A 21,410-nucleotide genomic window follows, 5' to 3' on the forward strand; every position below is an offset into this window, starting at 1 on the left:
AAAACGACGGCACTCGTATATTGGAATCATCTGTGCTTGTAAGATGTGGGAAACTCTTAAAATAGAAAAAAAAGAGAAGTATGAGAAAGCTTCATTTTCAGGAAATTGAAGATAGATAGCAGCATAGTCAAACTGGGAGAGAAAGCCTGTATTGTCATTAGGAAAGGCTGGGCATGGCCAGGCACGGTGGCACACACCTACCTACCTAACACTCCAGCACTTGAGAAGCCGAGAATGAGACAATTGCCTCAACTTGGTCTGCATGCCAAGTTCTATTCCAGTCAGGGCTTCAAAGAGAGATCCTATCTCAAAACAGAAAAACCAAAACCAAAAGGTTAAAATAGCTGCTGCTAGTGAGTGGAATTTGAAGTAGGAATACATTAGGCAGAAGGTTTTTTTTTCCCCTGTGTGCGGAGACTAAACTGAGGACATTATGCATGCTAGGATAGCACTCTGCCACTGAGCAACATCCCCATCCCCAAAGGAGCTTCTCTTGCCATGCTTACAGTACTATTTGATAAAAATAATGATTAAATCTAAAACAAGGGGCTCTGCTAATCTTCATTAACGTACTTTACTATTCCATCACCTCAAAATTCATAAGCAATAACATTAATATCAATCATGATCCACAATAAAATAAATAATACTTTAGAGACAGAATTAATTACATCCAGATAAATGACTTTATAAAGGATTAACTAGAGGGAAAAGGCACTTGGACTCACCTTGTTCAGAGTCAATTTTAAAAAGGATTTTGAGACGCAAAATGTCCCACATTTCCCTTGAACTGGTGGATTGGTGGCTCACCTGGCTCACACCGTCAGGTGCTGGAATTAAAGGCATGCACTATATGTACGACAGTGCCTGGCTCAGGGTCAGATTCTCAGTAAGTAGGAATTCTATAAAGTGGAAGCCTACTCGAGTGGAACGGAAGTTATCTCATAATATTTTATATGTGCATGTTATATATAATTGCTTCAGACACAAAGGTGAACTCTTCTCGCCCACTGAGAGCTAAGCTAAGCTAGTGGAACTGGAATGAAATGAAGAGATGGAGTTACTTGACCAGGAATACTCGACTAGCTTGTGCTTTAGTCAATTGTCTTCTGCTAAATTTTCCTTTTCCCTCACCTTCTTATGCCTTGCTTTTTTAAAACATGTGGGAATAACTCCATACTCAACATACAAAACAACTTTTAGGAATGCAGACAGCTGAGTCAAACCCTGGAAGGGTAGGTCCTAAAATCCCCAAGTCTATCTGTGCCTATTTCTTGCTTATCACATCCTTCCCTGAACCTGTCACAAAGCTCAAAATACAGCTAAATTTCCTTCCACACAAGAATCAATAACCTCAAAGTGTTCAAGATTCTTACTGCAAACAACAAAATTGACTCCAGGTAGTTTAATAAAATCTGTTTTCTTAAAGATAATAAGCCCTCAGAGATCACTAAAGGCTGAAGGAACAAAGTCTGGTGTAAACTCACAGGAAAGGGGCCCCCACCTCTTTCCTACCCACACCTCAAACCACACAGTAAACCTGTTTCGAAGGAAGACACACACTGCTGCTGACACCTGCAGAATGGGAAGATCTGGTTCCCACAGCAACCACTACAACTTCAGTGCTGATGCTGCCTCAGCGCCAGCAATCCTACTGCAATTTCAGTTGGTACCTAAGCTCTAGATACCCCTAAAGCAGCTATATTTGCAAGGTGGGATGCCCTGCATGGTCCCGGTTCTTATGCCAAAGATATCAACCTCAAACTTCACCTGGAAGCACCCATTAGGGCAAGCCCTGGTCTGCTGCAACCATCTGCATTGCAAAGCAAGCTGAAAATCAGGCTTACTTCTAGGTTGCGGGGTAGGACTAATTCATGTGAAGTATTTGCAAGATGCTGGAAAGCCCCAAATGTGACATGTACCCAGTTAAAAAAAAAAAAAAAAAAAACTGTTCAAAAGAGAGATATTTGAAAGCTAAAACCCAAGATGCTGGGTCAGCAAAACATAAGAACAATGGCAGCATTACAAACACAGGAAGAGGAGGAGGTTGTAGCTTGTACCAGGTGATAAGAATGTGGACTGTGTGCAAGAAGTGTTGAATTCGAGGTAGGTACTCAGGAGATATGCAAATAGAGAGGTTTAATTGAATATATGAGCCTGGAGCTTAGATGAAAGGTCAGAACTCTGAGTAATGCAGATGGCATCAGAATACTGATGGCAACCGATACCGTGAAGACAATGTGACTGTGAGGGGAGGAGTGGGATGGAAGCCTCCCATAGAGGCTCGCAGAGCTCAGGCAGCACGACACTGGGCAGAAGGAGAGTGAGAAAGAGAGACTGGCGAAGAAAGGTCAAGGCACCAGAGAAAGAAGCAGACACTGTGGGTCCCGAAAGGCAGGGCGCAGGGGTTTGGAGATCAATATTGTAGTATACATTTGAAACTTGCTAAGAGGATAGATCTCAAATGTTCTCACCATATTCACAGTAAAAGGATACCTATACCTTTGTGAGGGTGGGGACATACACACACACACACACACACGTATATAGATTAGCTTGGTTCTATGATAATCATTTCACAAGGTATATACACGTGAAGACACGGCATTGTGTGCTGTAAACACAAACCAGTTTTCTGTGTCAACTATAGTTCAGTAAAGCCAGAGAGAGAACACTTTCAGATCTCCTAAATTCTGTTCAGATCTAGGAAACAAGCAGATGGTCATTTCCTACAGTGCTCAGCCCTCCTTTTCTGACTTCTGGTCAGGCTTTCTATGCTTATGCTGGACCATACTGTCCTGAAACAAAGATAAACAGATAACAAAGCAAATGGCCTGTGGGAAAGCGCTAAGCTTCTGCAGCTGCAGGACCAGACACCTTTGCTACCCTCTGGAGAGTTCTCCTTACCTACCACCTGCACAGGGGCCTCTGTTTCTCACATGTGTTGTCCCTACTCTCATGCTGGCACACTCACCTAGCAGTGTGTGGTCATGCCTTTCTCCACATCCTTCACTACCCTCTCTGAGTTCCTGCTCCCTGGGAAAGATTCTGCCATTCTCTCCTTCCCCTTTCATTTGATCAATTTCTTATCCCAACAAGGTCTGTCTTTGCAGTTCACTTCTTACAAAATGATTCTCAAATCCCCCAAGTTCAAATGCAGGATTCAAGATCTTTTACAGTCACAAAGAACAGAGAGGTTCATGATACTGTGCTACCATACCAGACAAAAGAGAATAACACCAGCTGTGTGACCTTGAGTTAAGTACCTTGACCTTCTGAAGTACCTAGTCTATGAGAGAACCTGAGTGCACCTACAGGGGCATTATAAAATTTTGAAGAGTTCAGACACTTAAAATACTAAGAAATATTAACTGGAAAATACAAAGCATTCAGTTAGCACTGGGCTTTATTGTTAATATTATGATATTCTTTTGTATTATTCCTGCTCTTTTCATCTAAATGCAGACTATTGGAGCAGACACCATATCTAAATATTGTTTATAAATCAAAGTAAGCATCAGGCCAGTCATGGCAGTTCATTTAAGAGGAGGAAGTAGGAGGATCATTTTGAAGCCCTCTTTGGCAACATAGTAGGTTCAAGACCAACCTGGGCTACATAAGTATGCGTTTCAAAATAACAATGATCAAAGAGAATGAAATATATGGAGATCTCAAGCCATAACTGTTAAGTGCATAGTTTTTATAAATATTCATAAAATCATTCCAAACCAAGCTTACCAAGAACCTACACACTAAAATTCAAGATGCGTAATGACTCTGCTGAAGTCCTCAACCCAAACTTAAGAGTCTTTGCTACATCTTTCTTTTTTGACCGTCTCTATCCACTCCGTGACTCATGCTAACGACACTAGTGATAAGGATGAGTCAGAGGTGAGCATAGAGACACGGCAGGCAGTAGTCAGTCGATTCTGCAAGTGACGTATTAAAGAAACAGGTACCTGGGGATAAGAACAGATTTTCTTTACTAATTTACAGCAAAACATTTATAATAATCATTTGCTAATGAGATTTTAATGATAATACTCTATCATGCCATTTCTGTATATAAAAGAAAAGTTTTTCTGTTTTATTTTTCTTCATAGTTAGAAACACTTGCCTTTCTTTGTCTCTCACCATGTCCGGTGAGATGGACATTACAAAACTACTGGAGGAGTGATTGTAGCTGGTGATAAGGCAGAGAAGTGACTTTCACCGAGGCAGACGGATGGGCAGACGGGCAGGAAAGAAGAGGCAAAGACAGACACAGAGTCATTTGGATATACTCAGGCTAACCGAAGGTCCAGATGACTGAATTGGCCCTAAAAACACAGCAATGTGAGGTGTGTGTGTGTGTGTGTGTGTGTGTGTGTATGCATGTAACACCAAATCTCTGTCTCTGGCATCTGATTCCTGCATCTTCCTGAGAACTGACCAAGATGTTTTATAAGTCAAGTGACATACTTGGCCATCACAAATATGAAGGTGTGTGACATACTAGGATTCCCATAGCCAAACAGGCCTATCATCTACTGATTTGTGATGTCAAGGGCTTCAGCCTGACTCTCTAATCAAATTCTAAAATAATGTCCTTCTGCACATTGGTATCCAGCCTCACCCAGTGTCAATGAAGCTCTGATGTCCGAATGCCGGCTGCCTCTTTTCTCTGTGTTGACAGCTAAAACACATACATGCATAAGATCCATTTCTCATGTTTTTGTCAGTCTATGACCTAATTATCTTCCCTGATTTGTCTTTTATTCAAAGATAATACAAAAGTCTCCCTTTAAAAGCCTGAATAGGAGTTCTCAGACACATGACATGATTTCCATAGTCTTAGCATTTTTTTTTCTGGCTTGGGAGACCACGGTCCCTGAGCCTCTAACTTTGGTGATGGTTACAATCTTTGTTTCAAGTTATTACTGATATTCCTAACAACCCTGATAAGTAATGTCATACTCTTTTTGGAGATGAGTAAATAGAGGCTGGAGTTTGTCATGGGCATGGCTTAAGGTCATATGAGTAATTAATTGTAGAAAAAAAATCCTGAACTTGATCAAGGAGAAACCACAGCACAAACTCTCATACCTTACCGCAGTGCCCCATGCTGCTTCCTGGTTGCAAAGTGAGCAGGTTCAGCTCTAACCAAAAATGAAAATAGAAGCACAGATGTGGAAAGTAGATGTTTACTAAGGTCTTTCCTCAGCTGGCTCATTCCCACAATCTCCCAGGCTTCCCTGTTTGGTCTCTCTTTGGCATTTCCTAACGTCTTCATTCTTTCCCTGGTTTCATTATTTTCTTCTCTAGATAACAAAAAACAAAGACCTGGGGCTCTCTGCTCAGCTCTTTAAGTTACATACCAAGCCACAAAAAAATGGCCACTCCAGGACATGCCCCCTGGATCCATGAAGCACATGATCACAGGATCAGGGAACAATTTGCTCCCGTGAAATTCCTCTTCTAGGGATTCTATAAACTAGTCTCCATTTCCCCCGCCTTACTTTTCTAACCTTCTGTGGTTCAGTAGCTGTCTACTTTACAGTAACTGCGCTGGATATTGTCACCACCCAGACCCTCCAATCCCATAACCCAGTGCTCATCCTCCAGCTAAGCTGGGACGCTGCTGACAGCTGAGTTATGTACCAGAAACTACTTCTGTAAAGGGAGCCACCTCACCCAAGGTCACATCACTGCCCATAGTCAGCTGGAAGGTAAGCTTTATGGAAAAGTCACCCTAGCTATGGACAACTGGAAGCCATCCAAGTCTAGATAACTGGAGAGACCTTCTACAGCTGCCATTATGAATACATGTGAGCTCAGCTCCCTCTGTCCAATGCAGTTTCCCTCTCTCGTTTACAAATGCTCCTGTGACTCCCACAGGCAAATCTCAGCATCTGTGTCTTGGAAACTCAATCTAATACGGTACTCTACACTCCTAACTTCAGTCATATCCACAAACACTGTCACTTTAACTGACAGGTAAGACTACATACCAGAAGGCACATGGATATAATGCCCAGAAGCACATGAGGAGGTAAATAGTGCAGAAATTAAAATCTATGAGTCGTTTCTCCTTTTATACACTACTTCAAGTGTTTGCTTAATATTTCATAGCTTTGCCACTGTAATATTTTCATGCATACTGACACTTAGATATCCTACCCTTTTCTACTTCCTTGTTTTTGGTGTCTATATAGAGATTTAGATGCTTTCTAAGCTTCCCTTCACATTGTCAACATGAGAACTCTTACTCTTTGTGTATGTTCCTCTGTGTGTTATTAGTACATGCACGTGTGTAGATTGTGTCTCTATATAATAGTGTGTATGTGCATATGTGTGAATGTGTGTGTACACATGAATGTGTCTGTGCATGTATGTTGCTTGTATCTGTTTTTATGTGTGGGTATGCATTGAGTAAATGAAGGGGATTGTGTCTGTGTGCACATGTATGTGTATAGTTGCATTAGAGTGGGGTGTGTATGTATACATGTAGACATGTGTTATGTGTGCATATACATATGCATGCAAGTGGATGTAGGATACACATATATATGTGCATGCATGTGCATTTATGTGTAAGCGTATATATGTTCTAAACTTCTAGGTATATGTATATGCATGTTTGTGTGTGAGTGTATGAGTAGGTGGGTCTAGACATGTCAAGAGTGTCCATATGTGTGTGTGCCTATGAATATACGTGTATGTAAGGTCCATACTTGCGTATCTGTGCATGTTCATATGTCAGCACACAATTTTACATTTTACCATGGAAATAGAAATATAGGCACAGAATCAAATAAATGGCTATATATCTTGACACAGTGGTAAATGTGAAGTATGTCAGTACAATCTGAACATGTAAAACTAGGAGGCTAATCATAAAAATGACACACAAAAGAGTTCACTATATTGTAGAGACTGAAAATAACTAGGTACTATGTACTAGACAACTTGCCTCATGACTAGAGCATCAAGAGCTTGTGGGGACAGATATAAATGAAGTCCTAAATAGGCATAAGCTAAACTTCTTAAAACATAACACACAACTACACAGAAGAGAGATTTTCATACGTTATCTGACCAACCCATGTCAGGATGAGGTTCTCATCATTGGAAAAGGCACAGACTGAAAAATAAGGGGGGGGGGGTGAAGAAATACAGATGGCATCATATAAGCAAGCTGAGACAGGAGTGGATCTCCAAACCAAGTCCCAGGAAGAGGGACAGCTGCTGACTTACACTCAGACAATGCAGATGTAGAGGGATCAAGGCCCCTGCCTGAGACAGAAAGGAAACAGATAAACTGAAGTCAGAGTCTGAAATACTGACCATACTTCTGATTTGTTTTTGAAGCAGTAAAATTTCAAAAGGACATTAACACACTCACAATTTCATGACATTTACTAATGGAGCAATATTAGTGATGGCATACATAAGTCTACAAAATCAAGCACTCTACTTCTGCCTCAGTTATACAGTATTAAAAACGTGAATTTCCTGAAGTTCAGTGAAGTGATCTTTCTCTCACTTGCTCACTCTGTGTGTGTATGTGCTTATATGTGTGTAACACCTACATTATATATTGCATATGTGTGCAGGTGAATTCCTTCATGACAGACAACCAGGATGTTTGGTGTCTTCCTTAATCTCTCCCAAATCTTGTATTTTGAGACAGAACTGTTCATTTATCCGGAACTTGCTGTTCCAGCAACAATGAGTGGCCAACTAGCCCCAGGGATCTAACTATGTCTGTGTGGATTATCCTGAGCTTTTTTGTGGGTTCTGGAGTTCTAATCGATGGTCCTCATATTGCACAGTAAGCAGTTTACCCCCGAGGCATTTCTATAACCCTCACATATCTTCTAAATCAAACTGCTGATCGTACAAGGAGCTGTAACTTGTTTGAAACATATGTGAAGTTATCTACTAATTTTGAAAATATTCATATTCCAATATAACTTTCCCATTCCTGGTGGAAGCTTCCACCCATACTGATTGCTAGAACCCAGGGAAGGGAGAGAAAGGCAGGTGGGAGGGAGAAGAGGAAGGACAGTGAGGGCACGGGGAGGTAGAAAAAGACAGAAAGGGGAGATTATATCTTCAGGAAGGGCTAAATGATACAAGTGAGAATGAACTACAAACAACATGAATGAGACTACCAATACCTGTAAACTGAAGAATATATGCATACATATAAGAATACATATCATATGTAAGAATTATATATTATATTATATATAATATCTCACTTTTAAAAATATATAAAGCAGCATATTGTTTAGTGACACCAACTCCCAGCACTCACTTCAGGGAGGCAGAGTGAATGGAGGGGAGTCAACACGGAGGTCTTAGGAGTCCTGATATGGTTCTATTCCTAAACTAGGTGGTCGGTCCAGACCTACTTGTGTCTTTATATCTTAAACAAGTGCTTATCACTATTATGTGTGTTTCTGTGCAGGAATCAACTACTTTTAGAAACAATGAGCTCAGTGAGGGAATTCTTTTAAAATTATTGGTGACTTGTCACCTAAATAGCCCCTGATTCTTTTTTTTTTTAAGCTAAAAAGTTTACATTTCCAAATCAATTTTCCAAAGTTAAGAATTGTTTTTAACTGTCTGCTTTGTACCTATAATTTATTTTCAGGAGATTATTCTGTGTTGCTTATGCTAGAAAAAAGAGAGAGAAATATATAATTTCTCACAAAACATGCAATTTTCTTGTGTTTTATCATTTATTTTATTAAGCTCACTTGTTCTTACCTTTGTTCTTTTACAAAAGCAATTCAAATCATTGCTTTAAAAATGAGAGAATTTAGACAAACAAAAGTAGGACAAAAAGCACATGTAGTCCCACTATTAAGAATATGAAATTCTCATCAAGTGATTTTTATTGTTGTCTATGAATTATTATAATCGTGGAAAGATTGGCTATTTTGGTAAGAATGTCCTATAGTTTGCCATAATTGATTTAGTTAATCTAACCCCAAGAAAGAAAATTTGGGATATGCCCCGTCTATCTCTTTATCCTCAAGAATTTGTATACTGCTCAGAAGGTAGAATATATGTGAACCCTGATGGACAGTGCTTTTCAAGGGTCAATCTCAATCAACCGGGTTGGTTCCGTGAGCCAACCAACCCCACAGAGTTCTGGTGTGGAGGGAATGGTGCCTTACACCTGCCATTGGCGCCTCAGGGCCTCTTTTCATGAATGAGCTCCTGTGATTTCTCCAGTTCCACAGCTGCGCATCCTATGAGACACTACTCTAACCTGCTCTTTGTTTTGGTCTTTCTTCTTTGCAGCCTACACCTAAAAGTACCTAGATCACCTTGTACCAAGACCATCACGCCCAACACAGAGTCTGAGTGACCCGATATCTTTAAGACCCCATGTTTGCTTTGCAGTAAAAAAACCGACTCTTAAAATAGTATGATGAATACCAGGCAATTTTTAATGGCAAGGAACATTGAAATTTTTGTCACCTAGATTATAAATAGCCTACTTTGTATATTACTCAGAATTCCCTAAAGAGGTAGGACCATGGAAAAGAAAGCCATACAAACCTCAATTATAGCAGGTGGCTATGAATGTTAGCTGTTGTGTCCCGGTTATTACACTAATGAGAGAAGGGACCAAACTGCGAAGAAACTGTTTAGTATAGAATTAGGTCTGGATTATATTAAGTCACAATAAACTTTGAAACATCTCTTTGTACATGTTCGTTTTTATGAATGTCGTCAAGTGTCCCAGTCAAGCGTGGGCCTGGACTCTGGGAAGACTGCTACCAAGAAAAAGGGCATTGTTCCCCGAAACAGTATGAACTTTGTTTAGATCCGCATGCTTGACTATTGTTTTCCAACCAGAGTGCTATCAAAGGCTAAAAAGATCTTCCTCATTCAGCAACCCAAACCTCCCATTTGTGATTCAGAGGAAGCAATGCTCTAGCAGGAAGAGCAGGAATTTGAATGTGTGTGTGTGTGTGTGTGTGTGTGTGTGTGTGTGTGTGTGTGTCTTCAAGTCCTGGGCCTTACATTCACTGGCCTCGGGCATGCTACTTGTGTGTCTGACTCCTGAACATAAAATAAATACATAAAGACTATTTAACAGGAATATTTTAAAGACAAGCAGGAAATTGTCAAAATGTCAGTTTCCACAATGACCAACTCATGCATTGAACTTGGGATACATCTGATGGCAGTGTATGTTGGGGGATAATAACCTAGGATTTAAAGGTAATGTGACTGATTACTACCTCACGATTTTGTGGCTTTTGCTGTGACATTTTTCAGTCTTGTTTTCTAGCCATAACCCACATTTTAAAATTGTTTCTTCACTAGATCGCTTCTCTGAACATTTCCTAACTCCTCTGGGCCACTGTCACTTTCACAGCACATGATCACACACAGAGCTGTCAGCAGCAGTTTCAAGCCAGCCCAGCACAGGCACCCAGCTCCCAGCGAGAGCCAGAGCTGGCAGGACTGAAGCTTGTCAGGGCTCTGTAGCTGCTCCTGGCATTGCAAATGTAGGACCGGGGTGTTTCCAGCCACGGAGGAAAGAGTTTTTCCATGGGTTAGATGCAAGGAAGCTACTCAAAGATTCTAAAGACCTTTTGTAACAAAATAAAACAACCACACATGCACACACACACACACACACACACACAAATGGCACAGGAATTACAAACCACACCCAAACCAATACCACCTTCATCCTTAAATCTCTTGCGTGCTGGTGTCTCGGTGAGTTCCTAGACATTGGGTCTCTCTGGGTGAAACAACTCCAATGCTCAGAAAATGTGAACATCTAAGAAAGATGAAATGAAGGGAAGCAGGGAATCCCCAGGCTTCTCTTTCAGTTTACGAGAAAACAAATCTTGAACTACAGGAAACAGGAGGTTAGTTTTTTTTCTCCCAGCCGCAGGGAAACCACTACACTGTGTAGTTGCATAGTATCTGAGATCGGCTATTGCTCAGTGGCTACTTGCCCATGCTGTCCTTCCTGGGATCACCCAGCCCTGCTTGGGAGGAAATCCTTTCTGTTTTGCAAGTTTCTTAACCATAGGCAGTGTGTGTGTGTGTGTGTGTGCATGTGTGTGTGTGTGTGCATGTGTGTGTGTTTAAACAAATAAGGGTGCTAAAGGGCTCTGATATAATAGCTGCTTCATCCTGCTCCTTATTCATCCTGTCTCTTCCTCTTCTAGGCTGGACCTCAAAGCCTTATCTTCAGGACAGCCTCTCATACACAGACACACCATTTCACAGGACAACTTCTGCACATACACACAGACACACCAATTCACAGGTCAGCTTCCCCACACACAGAGACACACCATTTCACAGGACAGCTTCCCCCACACACAGGGACACACCATTCCACAGGACAGCTTGCCCCCCACACAGAGACACACCATTTCACAGGACAGCTTTCCCCCCACACAGAGACACACCATTTCACAGGACAACTTCCGTGCACACACACAGACACACCATTTCACAGAACAGACTCCCCACCCAGAGACACACCATTTCACAGGACAGCCTCCCACACAGAGACCCACCATTTTACAGGACAGCCTCTCACACAGACACACCATCTCAAAACCACAGCCCACCATTGCAGAGTTAGAAGGGGCATGGAGAGCTGATTTGAGGAAAGAGCACACAGCAGTGCAAGTGAGAATGGACTTTGGGACCAGAGTGCTCAAGATTCCAGTGTCATTTCTAGACTTAGCAGCAGTAGCAGGATAGCCACCCCAGCTCACTTGTCCTACATTTAGGTCCATAACTGTCAGGTATAGACTTACCTCAGTGCTGACCTCATAGAGATTTTTAGGGAAGTCACCCACACTAACATGTGTAGAATACTTAAATGTGTTTTGCTACCTGGTACAAATTATAGTTGTGAGCTCACACCACAAACTTGGCTCCTCAGTTTTCTAAATCAAGAATCGTAGAGACTGTAACTACTCAGGTACAAGGAAAAATCAAAAGATGCCCACTTCATAATGAAGTATGTTTATCCTAGGAGGGAGCCTCCTTCATCTTTCTCACTTTGTATATATTCTCTTTATGAGCACACAATTGTTGCTTTTTAATCTGTATAGTATCATTCAGAGTTGCAATAGAACTTTCATAATGAATTCAGCTTAAGTGGATCAGCTATTTCTGGCTCACATGTAAGGCCTTTCATACCCAATAACAATGATTTTAATCTCTTAAACTCATCACAGTATTCAAATCCTTCCAGAACAGAATTTTCCCACATGTAATCTTTATCTCACCAAATAAAAATGTTAACAGACACACAACTTACAGAGACATGCAGGCCTTCTTAATCATATGCCAGACACAGTGCTGGCCCTGAAAAATATCAGAAAGCTTAAAATCTGGAAGTGTGTGTACCCTTTACCCCTTCCCCATTCAGTTCTTGCCACCTTACATGTCTTAAATATAAAATTTATTAGAAAAAAATAAAATTGTCCTTAGTCACACCAGCCTCATTTCAAGTGAGCTTACTGGTCATATGTACTTAGGAGCTACCATGTCTATATAGTTTACCTAAGGAAGAAAGATCAACTTAATTAGTTGGACATAGAGAAGATGGTGCTTTGTTAGGTAGTATCCTGCTGTTATAATAGAATTCCTGATGTACCAAGCTGATGTAGGATTCCCCTCTGTATGCTGTGAATACAATTGGTTAAAAAAAAAAAAAAAACTGGCTTATCCTGATAGGGTAGAAGAGACCTAGGAGTGAAAAACTAAGCTGAATACTGGGAGAAGGAAGGGCGGAATCAGTGGAGAAGCCATGGAGTTGCCACCAGAGACAGACTCGCTGAAACTTTCCTGGTAGGCCACGACCTTGTGGTAATGCACACATTAACGGAGATGGGTTAAATTAAGATCTAAGAGTTAGCCAATAAGAAGCTAGAGCTAATGGGCCAAGCGATGATTTAATTAATACAGTTTCTGTGTATTCTGTGTTATTTTGGGAGTCTGGGTAGCTGGGAACTAACAAGAGGCCTCCTACTACACCAAGCTACAAAGAAGAAATTTTATTTGTCCGTCCTTATAGTTTTGGATGTTCCAGTTCATGACAAATTGACCTCATCTCTTTGAGATGGTGGTGGCAGTCTGTCATGGTGGGGACATATGGCAAAAAGCGGTCGTTTACCTCATGCTGATAGGAAGTGAAAGAGAGGGTGGTAGGAGAGATCATGTGTCCTCTGTCCGCTTTCAGGAAATGACCTCATTGATATTACCCCCACTTGGCCCCATCTCATGAAGGCTCTACTACCTGCAAGAGAGCTACAAGGCTCTGGCATGGGAGCCTTTGGAGAGCACTTAGCCGCAGCACAGCAGAGTGGACATGCTGTGATGGAGAAACACAGAACGCTACAGGGAAAACCTCGGAACTCTCGACAGACCTAGCCATACGAAAGTGAGTGAGAAAACAGATATTTTCCTGCCATCAGACACTGAGCAAGCTGCTTTCAAGATACACTTGAAGAATTCTAGAACCCGATTTTGTATGACCTTGGAAACATGCAACACCAACTCTTCCACAAGAGGGAGCAAAGAAACAGAGCAGGGCTTTTTAGGGCCTACACATTTTTTTTCTTCATTTTTTTAAATTTTATTTTTTTTTAAAAAGGAAACAAACTATCTTTTTTCATTTTACATAGCAATCCCAGTTTCCACTCTCTCTCCTCCTCCCATTCCCTCCACCTTCCCCCCACCTCATCCCCCTATCTGCTCCTCAGAGAGGGCAAGGTACATTGCTTTGGGGAAGGTCCAAAGCCCTCCCTACTATATCCAGGCCAAACAAGGTGTCCATCCAAAGAGAATGGGCTTTAAAAAACCAGTACAAGCAGCAGGGACAAATTCTGGTGTCACTGCTAGTTGCCCCACAGTGTGCCATACAACTGTCACTCATGTTCTGAGGGTCTAGTCCTTTGCTGGTATCTTCCCTGTCTGGCCAGAGTTGGCGAGCTCTTATTAGCTCAGGTAAGCTGTTTCAGTGGGTGTCCCCATCATGGGCTTGAGCTCTTTGCTCATATTCTCACTCCTCCCACTCTTCAGCCGGACTCTGGGAGCTCAGTCCAGTGCTCCACTGGCAGTCTCTGCCCCAGTCTCCATCAGTTGCTGGATGAAGGTTCTATGATATTTAAGATAGTCACCAGTCTGACTGTTAGGAAAAAATCCTAAGACAAGCCACTCCACCAGCCAGTTCTGGTACCTTCTCCATTGTTGCTTAGAGTCTTAGCTGGAGTCATCCTTGTGGATTCCTGGGAATTTCTCTAGTGCCCCATAATGGCTCCCTCAATAAAAATATCTCTTTCCTTGCTCTCATCTATGTCCTTCCCCTGTCTCGACTACCCTATTCCCTCAAGTTCTCCTCCCCTCTCTTCTCTTCCCCTCCTCCTCCCCTTCCACCCTTCCTTCTCTCCCCATTCCCATGCTCCCAATTTTGTCAGGAGATCTTGTCTATTTTCCCTTCCCAGGGGTATCTATATATGTTTCTCTTAGGGTTCCTCAGCAATACCACTCTTGGGCATATACCCAAAGGTTGCTCAATCATTCTACAAGGACATTTATTCAACTATGTTCATAGTGGCATTATTTGTAATAGCCAGAACCTGGAAACAACCTAGATGCCCCAAGCCAAAGAAAGGATAAAGAAAATGTAGTGCATTTACACAATGGAGTACTACTTAGCAGAACAAAAACTATGATATCTTGAAATTTGCATGCAAATGGATGGACCTAGAAAAAAAACATGCTGAGTGAGGTAATCCAGACCCAGAAAGATGAACATGGTATATACTCACTCATAAGTGGATATTAGCTATAAATAAAGGATAATGATCCTATAATCCATGACCATAGAGAAGCTAAGTAGTAAGGGCCTAGACTTATAAAAGGAGTGCTATTGACAACTACAGATCACATAGAATTAGGGTTAAATTCTTCATTTACCTACATACTTGGTGGAGACTATTCAACATTGAATTTTGGTTATAGACAACCATCTCTCTATTTCTCCTTCATCTGGCTACACAAATTCATTTATTGTCAGCTGAGTAGGGAGTTAGCAAATCTCCTGTCTCCTTATTAGTAGAATTACAATAAGGTTTTAAAAAATAGTGTCGTAAAGACTGCTATGTGCTTCAGGCAGTGAGCACTTACTCACTATCAGTAATCTAGGCTGAGATTTAATTGCTAAATCAACGTCTGAGTATTTAGCAAGTACCATCACGTGCTGTGTGTTAGATAAACCGACTATGACATAAACGTGGGTTTCCCTTTATAAAGCCTCAGTAGAGGCACAGGCCAAGCAAGTGTGTTCTTAAGCTAACTCCAGTTATAATGAGTGGTATGGAGGGAAGAGATGGTGACAAGGATAGGCTGCCTTAGTTCACTCAAAGTCAAGACCCAAAGGAGTTTGGGAGCTGCAGATGTACAATGACATAAGTTGCACAACTCAGCGACTTTTCCTGTGCATACTCAGTCTCTCTGGAGAAGGTTTCGAACAGGAAGATCACTGGGGTCTTGCAACAGAAAATTGGTTAAACCCAAGAGTAACAGATATGGAGGAAGGGCTGTTCACCTCTGCAACTGTAAACCCAACAGTAGTAGAATAAACAATGAACACAGATTATGCTAAGATATGCTGAGTATATATGATTCAAAAACTGCCGGGCAGTGAGAAGGAATGGAGGGAAGAAAGTGAAAGAGAGAAAAATGACAGACACATTACGGAAGCGAAAGGAGGACTCTTTGAGGGAGGAAAGAGGACCAGAAAGCAATGAAGAGGGTGAGAGTCCAAGAATGAGGCCCAGGGTTTTGCATGCTAACTAAAATTTAATAAAAAGAAAAAGAAAAAAATAACAACTGCAGACTCAGACGAGGCCGAAAGAGACAGAAAGAGGTAAGGACAACTAGGTAACAGAATTGAAAGGAGACTCAAAGGCAGGAAGAATGTCAGTCAAAGAATATGTTCAAATTTTATTGTTCAGAGAAAACAGGTTTCTGGGAATGGTCATAGGACCAGGTGGCTAAAATGTTGTAGCTGTGAAACATAAGGTGTGATGACATCTACAATAAGAGGCCAGGACATACCATGAGATGCACAGCTCAGGACACACCATGAGATGCACATCTCAGGACACACCATGAGATGCACAGCTCAGGACACACCGTGAGATGCACATCTCAGGACACACCGTGAGATGCACAGCTCAGGACACACCGTGAGATGCACAGCTCAGGACACACCGTGAGATGCACAGCTCAGGACACACCATGAGATGCACAGCTCAGGACACACCCTGTGATGTGCAGCTCGGTACTTCTCTCACGGTTTGCCATAAGTCTGCACTGCTTTTCTTCTCCTAAGCATTACCAGCCTATCATATAATTCTGTGCATGATCCTGGAATCATTCTTCAAGTCACCTGGCAACTCAACCCTGGTGTTACTGTGTGTTGCAGTAAGCAAACTACCAAAGAGAGGCTGCCCCCATCTTCTTCACAATGAATGCTGGAAATACACACACAGCAGTGCAGGCCTCACCCACATGAAGCTGGCTGGCCCTGTGCTCTGAGTGTACCACCTGGTGGTTCTGAATCTCCATCTCCTCACACAGAAAATCAAGCTAGTCACATCTGCTTCAGGAGCTCAACTGAGATAAAGTGAAAAGCTTTGTTAATCAAAGGACACAGCACCTGAATCAGATTACTACCATTGGATATATCTCTCTCTGCTTCACCCAGCCTGTGCAAAGAAGTTGGATGAGTTCACACAGACCTATGATTTCCACAGTTTCCTCGGCTTTCCCCCGCAGTCTGCTATGTCAATCAGGATGTGTTCATAGTAACCACCAACCGAGTCTTCATCTCACAGAGTATATTACATACAGAAAGGCCGGATCCGGAGATCCAGGTCAGTCTGCTGAGAACCAACCCCTCCCTCCACTCACTAAGGTAGGACATAGAGCACAAGAAGAGAGAAGCTGCCCATTGCTTTTAGCTCCAGACACAGCATGCATACAGGAATAAAATGACCGAAATAATCTTTGTCTCTATTTTTAAATTAGCTCTCAGCTCTGACCAGAATGCAAGACAGGAAAGGCTGACTTCTTTTCTTTACGTTGTCCAAAAGGTTTTGCCTATATTCTGCTGTGAGATGATGCTTTTGTATACTGTAAAGATTTGTCACTAGTATTGGTTGAATAAAACACCAATTGGTCAGTAGCCAGGCAAGAAGTATAGGCAGGGTGACCAGACTAAGAGAATTCTGGGAAGAGGAAAGGTAGAGACACAGTCTCAGGCCAGATGCAGAGGAAATGAGATGAGAATGCCTTATTGAAAAAAGGTACCGTGCCACATGGTTTAAACAGATTTACAGGTTAGTTTAAGATGTAAGAAGTAGTCAGTAATAACCCTGAGGAATAGGCCAAGCAGTTTATAATTAATATAAGCCTTTGTATGTTTATTTGGGACTGAATGACTGTGGAATGAGGCTGGACAAAAACTTTATCTACAATAGTCTCATTTTTCCTTCAGTAGCCTCCCAAAGGGTAAATCCAAGCATCAAAAGAAATTTTAACTGGTTTTTTCCTCTCTCCAATTTCTTGTGAATTATTTCTCTTTCCCCAAATCACTCATCCCAACAAAAAGGATGTGAGAGGATTTCAAAAATAATTTCAGAAGCTAGCTTGGAACCTCATTAATCCCAGAGATGTGGTAGAAAATCTGCTCTGGCTACTGTTTTCCCCTGGGATTGCTAATTTATAGCTCTCTTGATCTCCTTTATGGTGGTATATTTTTGTATTTTGATAAATAAATCTTGCCTGAAGACCAGAGGCAAAGCTAAAGCCACCAGAGGTCAGGCAATGGTGACACACACCTTTAATTCCTAAATTTTGGAGACAGTCAGATGGATCTGTGAGTTCAAGGCCACCATGGGCTACACAAGATCAATGTAGAAACAAATCCAGATGATGGTGCCTCACACCTTTAATCCCAATATTAGGGAGTCATACACCTTTAAACCCAGCACTAGAGGGAATATAAAATGAGAAGAGAGAAAGACTGTTTAGTCTGTGATCGCCCAGCCTTGGTAGAGGTAAAACTTCTCTAATGACTTGGCTGCTTTGTTTTTCTGGTTTTCAGGTTGGTTTTATTATTCGTGTTACATCCTTCATCTTGACTTTTCTTATCTGTAGTTTGTTTTTGTTTCCTTTTCAATGCTTTTCACTTTTCTCCAAGCAGACATTAGGATCTGTGCAGGGTCATGTAGCTACATGTGAAACAGAATATGAAGACAGTGCTGATATTATGGGGTGGAAAGAGACTATTCCTGAGTTGGGCAGTTGGGGCAGGCAGGGCCATGGAGAAGAGAATGTTTCTCTCCTGTGACTGAAGCAGAGTCTGAATTATAGGTGCTGGGGATGTGGCTTAGTCAGTAAACTGCCTAGCATTTAAGTCAAGAACATGAGTTTGGCTCCTCAGCACCCAAGTCAAAAGCTGGTTATAGGTAACATTGCAATTCCAGAACTGGGAAGGCAGAGATGAGCACATATATCCCTGGAGTTGTCTGGCCAGGCATCCTAACAAAATCATTGAGTTCCAGGCTCAGATGAGACCCTGCCTCAAAGAAAAAGGTGGGGAGCAATCAAAAAAATATTCACCTTGATTTCTGGCACACACACACATACACACACACCACAAACTTAGACACATATTGTACACATGCACACCAGAAATAAATAAATCAGTCAATTAATAAACAAATAGAAAACAAGCTTCAATTTCAGAGCACCCTGCCTATAGCAGCTACTTATGGTTCTCAAACATTTTAAGTGTGCAACTGAAGAAACTACATTTTATACGGCATTTAATTTTAATTAAAAACATAAACTAAATTCAATTTCTAGAAAATCAGTATGATTAAAATTACTTGAATATATAAGCCTACTTTTTCAACTGTAAATTTTGTGAATTTTAAGTTTATATAAATATAAATTTAAATATAGATGAAAATTTTATCATCAGAATTAATGAACTCTGAGAACAAAATACACGTCAGAGTTTTTGAAGACTTAGCATACATACTTTAATCAAGCATATTGGGTTGATGTTATTTGTTTTTGTTTTTAATGTAGCTACTAGAAAAATTTAAAAGTATGTACTTGTTTATGTTTCTATTGGTCTCTACTTTCCTGATACAGAGACTACGTGGATTAGAATTCTATGTCTTTCCCTTTCTAGCTCCAAAATGAGATCAAAGGTGTTTTCTAGTTCTTTGAAGAACTGCCTGATAGTCCCTACTGCATAGACTTCATGGAAGATGTGACTGAGTTACATAAGCACGCAATCCATGAGACATCTCTGACACCTGGTGTGCTCCACATATGCTATTATTATAGTTTTGAAGTTTATATTTGTCATGCTCTGGGGAGAGCAAGAAGCTGCAAGAGGCTCTGAAATGTCAGAGAGAATTTTCTTCCTCCCTAGGAAAGTCTTACAGCAAGCGTCCGTCAGTTCCATTAGACTCTGGACCACAGATGCCTAAGGCCTTGTTGTCATGGTGAGCTGCTCCCTATTGCATCACTGCTTGCTGTTTCTTGAACACTGTCTTACAAATCTACAAAAGTCACAGCTAACAGGTGGTTGTCCAGATTTAACTTAGAAAAGCACTCTAGTAATAAAAATAATAATAAAATGTAATACCAAGCCAGAAGTGTAATGTGCTCTGTCACTTCCCAGTTTGTATTTATTTGATGGGATTTATTCCCCATAAGTTAAATACAGATAATAGAAGGTGCTGTTGTGAGGATTTAATAAGTGAGATTGTAGAGAGGGCTTTACAAACTACATAACACCAGGCCAGTGCCAATATACCCTCCCCTGAGAGTCACTACAGCAGGATGGGCCTGCCTTCCCCACCCCAATCCCCCATTCCCATCCCCCTACAGAGAGAACATACAGAGAACACACAGAGAACACACAGAAAACAGACAGAGAACACACAGAAACCACACAGAGAACATACAGAGAACACACAGAAAACACACAGAGAACACACAGAAAACACACAGAGAACATACAGAGAACACACAGAAACCACACAGAGAACACACAGAGAACATACAGAGAACACACAGAGAACACACAGTTGCTTCACAGCAGCATCCATGCTTCACTCTGCTCTGCTGTCTGTGATTAAGTAGTCAAGCCCTGTGGTGTAAAAACTTCTAAAACTCCCTTTGAATAAAACGCGCAAAAGATAGGCACTGAAGGGATAAACTAGTAAATCAATAGCAGATGTTCACACGTAAGCTCATTCTATCCAGTCAGGCATCCTGAGAGTCTTTGAGGAAATGAGTCACCAATCTGGTAAGATTTCTTCATTATTATGCCCACAAATATAAATATATAAGGTATATAATATGCAGTCAGGATTAGGCTGAGAATTGTGGTGTGACTCAAATTAGGTCATCAGATGATGTCTCTTTGAGAAGGTAATGTTTAAGCAGCGTATGAATTATGGTGATAAATAGAATGAGTCAGGGGATTTCTAGAGTCAGGGGAAGTTACACAATATTGTCTGTGTACTAAATAGCACTGGGTTCCTCACTTTAGCTAACTGTATGCAAGACCACTTCACTGAAGCAATAAACTTGACCTTACACGATTTCTCCAAAAACTACATCCAAAAGCATTACTCTTGGCTGATGAAAAAGGCTTGTCCCCACAAAATTGATGGCATGGAACTTACAGAAACATGACTAACATAATAAACACCCTCCTACATAAAGAATAATCTTAAACAGGGTTTCTCTGTATTGCCTGTGCTGGAACTAGCTCTTGTTGACCTGGCTGGCCTCAAACTCACAGAGATCTGCCTGCCTCTGCCTCCAGAGTGCTGGGATTAAAGGTGTGCACCACCACCAGCCAGCAAATCTTAAGCATATTTTTATAAAGAACGAAACAAACATGGGCAGGGAATATCACATGGAGAGACATAAGATGCTTACAAAAAAATCCAAATATTTCTACTGACACAATACACATAAATTAGACTCCCAGCTTTAAAAAGAACATTAAACTGGCTTAAAGCCCACTGTGGTCCTATAGTGTTTACAAAAGACACACTGAGAATATTACAATACTGAATAACTGAAAAGAATGTGAACAGAATGTATCAATCAGACACTAGGCACAAAAACCCCAGTTGGAACAGTTATATTAATATTTGTCAGAGAAGAGTATAAGACAAATAGTGTCATTAAAGACAGAGCTGCTGTAGAATGATTAAATGTTAAAGTCACCAAGGCAATATAAAAATTCTAAGCATGTATACACCTCATTGAATAAAGTCAACAGCTCTAAGCAAAACTTGACAGTTCTCCAT

General features: G+C 41.1%; 1 protein-coding gene across 2 annotated transcripts in view; it reads right to left on the reverse strand.

Annotated features, from left to right (window-relative positions):
• Positions 1–21,410, reverse strand: part of LOC130874791 (interferon-inducible protein AIM2-like) — a 59,175-nt gene that overhangs the window by 21,206 nt on the left and 16,559 nt on the right. The window lies entirely within an intron of this gene.

This window comes from Chionomys nivalis, chromosome 5 (assembly GCF_950005125.1).
Source record: "Chionomys nivalis chromosome 5, mChiNiv1.1, whole genome shotgun sequence".
NCBI lineage: Eukaryota > Metazoa > Chordata > Mammalia > Rodentia > Cricetidae > Chionomys > Chionomys nivalis.